The following is a 6,667-nucleotide window of genomic DNA, read 5'->3' as shown; positions in this document are numbered from 1 at the left end:
CATTCCTTTGATAGTTAACCCTGGGAAGTTTTCCCACTTCAACTTCCGTGTTAGTACTGGAGCCTATATGTGTGTGTGTGTGTGTATACATATATACATATATACATATATATACACACACACATATACATGTATGTGTATATACATGTAAACATATCACTAGTTCCATCCTGGGTTAATGATCATGTTAAATTGCCCTTTTCCATCGGACTTTATACAAAAAACATGAGCATGTATGTGTACACTAAAAGCCATTTTTTAATAGTTTACTTTTTTTTTTCAGCCACATGATCTGTTCTAGAATTATCTGATCTTCCTACTTGAAAACATGGAACCTTTTATTACTTCTCTTCACCCTATAGTAATTGTGTTCTCGTAGGATTAGATGTTTTAAAGATGACTTTACAGGTCAAGAATTCTTTTTATCTATGTTCCATCTCATTACTATGGTTCTTTTAAAGCTAAAACTCATTTTAAGTGATATCAGATAGAATAGTCCTAAAAAAAATTTTTTTAGGAGTTGTCAGCCATCATAGGAACCTATTTCAGGCTCCTGATTTTGCTGAAAATTGCTTCATTTGAGTTAAATATGTGCAACACAAAACATGACAGTCCTACATGCCCCCATTGGTAGCAGGGTTTTTTCCTCCCCAGGACCATCCACACAACAGTATTGCTGACCATGGAGGAGATCTCCAGGGTACACATATACATATAGTAGGATGGCAGGCCTGAGTAGTTTATCTTCTTGTAACAATAATGGTTGCTGGGGACAGGAATCACTTTTCTTTACTGGGCTTATTATCAATAAAATATAGTCATTGTGGTCAAGCTCTCTGAATGGGAAAATAACAAGGGAGTTAACATTTTGGCAGCATTCTATCATGCTTCTACTTGTCCAGGATTGCTACTTACCTTTGACACCAAGCAATTAAGGGATAAGTGGTCATTGAGCATCTGCCGACTGCCCAGTACTGAATGAAGCAACATGGAGATTACTAGAGAAGACATCACTTGATCAGCTATAAAAAGGAGTTAGATTAGGTCATCTCTAACAGGGTTTTTTTAGTCTGGGATCCACATACCTCCTGATAGAGTCCATGGATAGATTTCAGGGGGTCCGTGAACTTAGATGAGAAACAAATTCCATCTTTATTTTTCACTAACCTTTAACTGAAATTTATCATTTCCTTCAATTGTTTAAAAATGTAATTCTGAGAAGGCGTCCCTTAGTTTCACCAGACTATCAAAAGGGGTCCAGGACACAAAAGTAGCTAAGAACCCCTGGTCTATAAAGTCTCTGCCATCTCTTTGAGCTCTGTGATACCACCTCTGAAGTTTTAGCTGAGTTGAGTCAGGACTAACACAGAGAAATGAAAATTATCATGAGTTCATTGATCACCACGTCCAGTGGGTATTAATTATCAGATAATGGTGATACAATTACATTTGAAGAGCACCCTAGAGGTTTTAAAACATTTTCACAAACATCTAGTTTGATGAAAAGTGATGTAGCAATAGACTTGGGAATGTGGTATAAAGAGCATTCAAAGGAAGTGGAGTCAGAGAACCTGTATTTGAATCCTGATTCTGCTCCTGTGTGACGTTGTGTGACCTGGGGCATGTGCACATCTCTCTGGACCTCTTTCCTAATCTGTAAAATGAAGGGTTAGGACCTAGCAATCTCTAAGGTCCCTTCCAAATCTCCAATCACGTGCAGCGGGCATTGCACTAGATGCCCTAGTCCATTCAGTTTTAGATAGGCTTAAAATTCTAGTCCCTAGTAGTAACATGGTGACTAGATATTGAAGTCCTACTAAGTGAAGACTATCAGGCCAGATGTGTGAGGAAAGGGTTAAAGTTAGTAGAGAAGTCAAAATCTTGCCTTGGAAAAACAGTGAGTCATTTAGGAGTGTGAAAAGTTTAAAATCCAAGAGACTCTTTTAATAGGATACTTGTCTTATGAAAGTAAATCAGCCATGCGATCAAAGTAGAAAAATTCAGGGATATTGGTTCTTTAGAATGCTTGCATTCAGGTTACTGAATCAACTATACAGTTGGGTAATTTGTCACACTGACAAATTACTACTGTGTTCTTAAGGAGTTTGTGGTACTACCTGAGACTGAATTTACAGAAAACTAGGTACATTGTACACAAACAATTATATCTTTGTGAAAATTTGGGTATAATTTTGGCAGGGTTTTTTTTTTAAGAGCCCAGCTGTATTTTGTATAAATATGTATAGTATATAGTAGAGAAATGCAAACATGTAGCTTCTTGAAGTACTGTCATTTTAAACACAAAAAGCATGTTAAGCTGTTGTTCTCAGGTGATGGTATCTGACTTTCAGCTCCACCCCTCTCTGCTGTTTTCGAATGCGGTCAACTCTTAACCATCCTAGCCATTGACATTGGTGCAGTCAGAAAGAACGATGATAACTGAAATTTTGAGCTAATTCTAAACTCTCGTATTGAATACCTTCTTTGTGTCCAACACCAAGTTAGATTTTTGGAAAAGTAGGGAAGAGCCAATTGCCTTGGGGAAGCTTACAACTAGCTGGGGAACCTGAATAAATTGGTGTGTAAGGCAACAGTAGGCACCCCAGCTTGTTGGGCACAGATTGAAATTGTTTCACGTTCAATCTATGGCACTTTATGTGTTAAAAGTCTCATATGATCTCTTTCTGCATTCCCTGCTGCCACCTTTCATCACTGTTTACTTGGGTACCACAAAGCAGAGGCAGCTGCTGTTTCTCTTATTGCCTCTTTTATTTCTGATGATTTCAAATTTACCAGTGAATGTTTCCCAAGACGTGATCATCAACGTCTCTTCTCCCTTGGAGCCATCTTGAGAAAGTAAGCCTTTTGGCAGCTTCTTTCTTTAGCCATATCTTCTTTCTGAGAATTCTCATCAGATTATCATTGTTTTGAGGAGGGAGAGTATCTCTTTCTGTGCTAAAGGCCTATTGATGTTGCTACAATGCTGTCTATCACAAAAGGCAGCTTAGAAAACTACCTTAAATGTTTCCCAGTGTGCCATATTTGGTTTGTTTCACTATGGAAAATTTCCTTGCTGATATTTGTAAATGTAAGATAAAAGTACAGTACATTTTCTGTAAACTGTGAGTGACTTCTAGATACACCTAATTCTGAGCCCTATTTCTGTATGTTTATTAAAAGATGTATTTTTACAAACTTTTGCACTGATTCTAGTTCTTTAATGTTTAAATGTGAATGTTGGAGAACACTTGAATAAATATGGTCTCCCCAGTATGCTTGGCTTAATGTTAAAGACACAACAAGTCAGGATCAATATCAATGGATCTCAATCTACTGATGGGGACCATATTGTGCATGGTGGGAAAGTTTTCATAATCCAGTGATTTGGAGGATTAGGTTACTAGGAGATATTTATTGTGAAGGGGCTCCCAAAGCAAAGCTGGTAAGGATTCAAGCTGAAGGTGGTTTACCTTGTAACCCATATCCACCAAGAGCTTTGTCTCATTGACTGCATCTTTACTGGACATATTAACAGCAAATTGGCCAATCATCTGCAGCTGTTCAGCATGTTTCTCTCTTTTGAAACAGCCTTCCTCTGTGATTAATATCTAGGATGTATTTGTATTCTCAATACTTAGCATAATGCCTACCTGACACCTATAAGTACTAATAAATTTTCATTCATTCATAGTGATTTAGGGAAAATTCTCCAGGTTCTACCATAGCCTATGTAAAATATTCTATAAGATCAACTCCATTATGATTTCAGGATTATCAAACAACCTTAATGTTTTTAATATTAATTTAACTAATATTAATAATTCTGTCTCTCAGAATTAAGCAATCAGGATTACTCAAGAAAGGTGTGATTGGCATTTTTGCCCTCACATACGACTCATTGAAGCAATTAAAAAAACACAAACTTTAGTAGATGACCTTTGTTTTCACATTGAGATGGTTCCATGTAATATAAAATGAACGTTCACCTATCAAAGCCAGAGTTCTAGGATCCAGTGTGAGGAAGGTGACTCAAGTGCAGATGAGGCATGGTTTGAGAGTGGCTGAGAACTACAGACCTTCCCAGTAGCCGGAATACTTGTGTTCATCATGTTCCCATTCAAATATGAGTGCTTCAGATGGACAGGCAGCACGTTCCTCTTCTGCTTGTATCTCCTTGCTTAGCACATAGCAGGGGGAACCATCCAGTAGACTTTTACCTTGCCACTGGACTTTGATGATGAGGAGAGAATGAAGTTGATGACTTTTCAAAGCTCTGCCTCACTTAAATCCAATTCCCTTGCAAGTCAAGAGGTCACCCTTGTGATGTCATTGGTCCTCTCTGAGAACAAAGGATCAACAACAACATAGAAGCACCTAATAAGTGCTTTGTTCATTCATTCAACATCCAGATATTCTGGATAGAATCTACTCTGTACCCCAGATTGAACCCTCCCTTGTAACACAGCAAAACGGTGAAACATAAACAACCGATACAATGACATCTGACAGTGCGTACAAAATTCTGCCTTTCCAAGCCTCCTTCTCTGTAAAGGGAGGGGAGTATGTTTTAATTTTTCTTCAGGACCTATTCCCTTTTTCAGTTATTCAGAGCTTAACTTACTTTTAGTAATCTTTTTCATTTCCATTGTTATATTCATTATATGTGCATTGTTCTTCTATCAGCTTATTTCACCTGTACCAGTTCATACAAACTTGCCCATCTTCTGAGTTTCCTAAATTCTACGTGCACTTCTTTGGGAAGATACACTGGATGGCAGAGCTCTCTCTGAGGTAATAGAGGCTAGGCATGGCATTTCAGGCTGTGTGTCATGGGATGACTGTGTCTTTTGGAATCATCAACACTCCGTGTTCTATTGGATGATTACTTATGTCAAAATGCAAAAAGGAGAAATACAACTTTCCAGTGACCTGAATATCTTGATTAATTATCAAGATACTTGAGAGACTGAATTAGTAATATTAAGGTTGTTGGATAAACCTCAAGTCAGAATGGAGTTGATCTTGTAGAATATTTTGCATAGGCTATGGTAGAACCTGAAGAATTATCCCTATCTCACTATGAATGAATAAACATTTATTAAGCACTTATGTGTGTCAGGCACTGTGCTGAGCATTGGTAATACAAATACAAATCAAAAAACCCTCCCTCTCTATCCTCCAGGAATTTACATTTGGGTTGGGGGTGGGGAATAAGCTATATGTGTGATTGTGTGATTTGAAATGAAGGCAGGGTTCTGGACAGTATAAAATGAAGGTTCACTTATCAGAGACAAGAATCCTAGGGGCAGAGTCCAAGATCCAATATGAGAAGGATGACAGGCAGAATGGTTTAAAAGTGGACAAGAAAAAATAAATCTATCTAGTAAATGAAATATTCATGTCTAGCAGGTACTTTTTTTTTGTTTGTTTTGTTTTTTTGGTGAGGGTTAAGTGACTTGCCCAGGGTCACACAGCTAGTAAGTGTCAAGTGTCTGAGGTTGGATTTGAACTCAGGTCCTCCTGACTCCAAGGCCAGAACTCTATCCACTGTACCACCTACCCACCCCTCTAGCAGGTACTGTTAAAGTTCCTTTTGTTACTCTGTCTCTGTCTCTGTCTGTCTGTCTGTCTGTCTCTCTCACACACACACATACCATGTTGGATAAATACAAATTTTTACCATATTTTCCATTCTTGACATTCCATCAGTCACCAATTACTTCTATATTATTTCAAGTTATAATTTCCAAGTTTTTAGCCTATTTTCTGCTACTTGCAGTTTATATTGGCTTTTTGAGATTTCAGAGAGTCAATGTTATCAGTAACACAAATTATATTTTGAATATGGTTGGTTGTGGAAAGATTTCTGCAGGTTGCCAACTTTATCCGTTATTTGTTGAGCCTGGTACCTTATGCCTATATTGGGCATGTGACTTATATGTGTCCCTACTTCACTATGAGTTATAGGTCAACACTATCCATACATATAGCCCATATAAAAGGAAACATACCCCAAAAGTCCTCAACAAACAGGATAACTATCAGTTATAAGTTACTGATATTAAAGCCAGGAGTTATTTGCTTTCATCATTTTAAGCATTTGTGGGAATTTTTTCATCTTAGTAACAATTGACAAAGTTGGTAAATTGTTGGTACTTGATTTGATCATCCCCGAATGTTTGTTAGCAAATGAAAAATATGCCTTTTGACACAATCCGTCTTTGTGCTTATTTGGTTGGGAGGGTCGATGTTAGTGCTGGAAGAACACAATGATACATAAGAAGGTAATGTGAAATTGGAAATGATATTGGGTTGCCCATGTGACAATGGAACTCCAGCTCTTAGTGGACCTATTTGGCCATACTATAGAAAGTCCTGTGTCTTTCAAAAGTGCAGGTGGAAGAAAGGAGGGGATAAACCAACCCAAATGCTGGGAAAACAAAGATGGCATTACACAAGAAATTATACCAGTTAGTAAACAAGTACGTTTGGGCTCAGCTGGAGACAAAGATGCTGCTCAATCCAAATGCATCCCAGTACCCCTAGTGAGTATTGCAATGAAAATCCAAGTGTTTCTTCAGGAAGTTTTGGGTAAAAGGAAAGGGAAGGGGGAGTAGAAAAGGGTAAGATGTGAAAGAATTTACTAAAATCTTATGATATGAAGACA

Source organism: Vombatus ursinus, unplaced genomic scaffold, assembly GCF_900497805.2.
Source record: "Vombatus ursinus unplaced genomic scaffold, bare-nosed wombat genome assembly UNPS02005459.1, whole genome shotgun sequence".
Classification (NCBI taxonomy): domain Eukaryota; kingdom Metazoa; phylum Chordata; class Mammalia; order Diprotodontia; family Vombatidae; genus Vombatus; species Vombatus ursinus.
The sequence above is the reverse complement of the archived record's forward strand: the minus strand, read 5'-3'. Positions refer to the sequence as shown.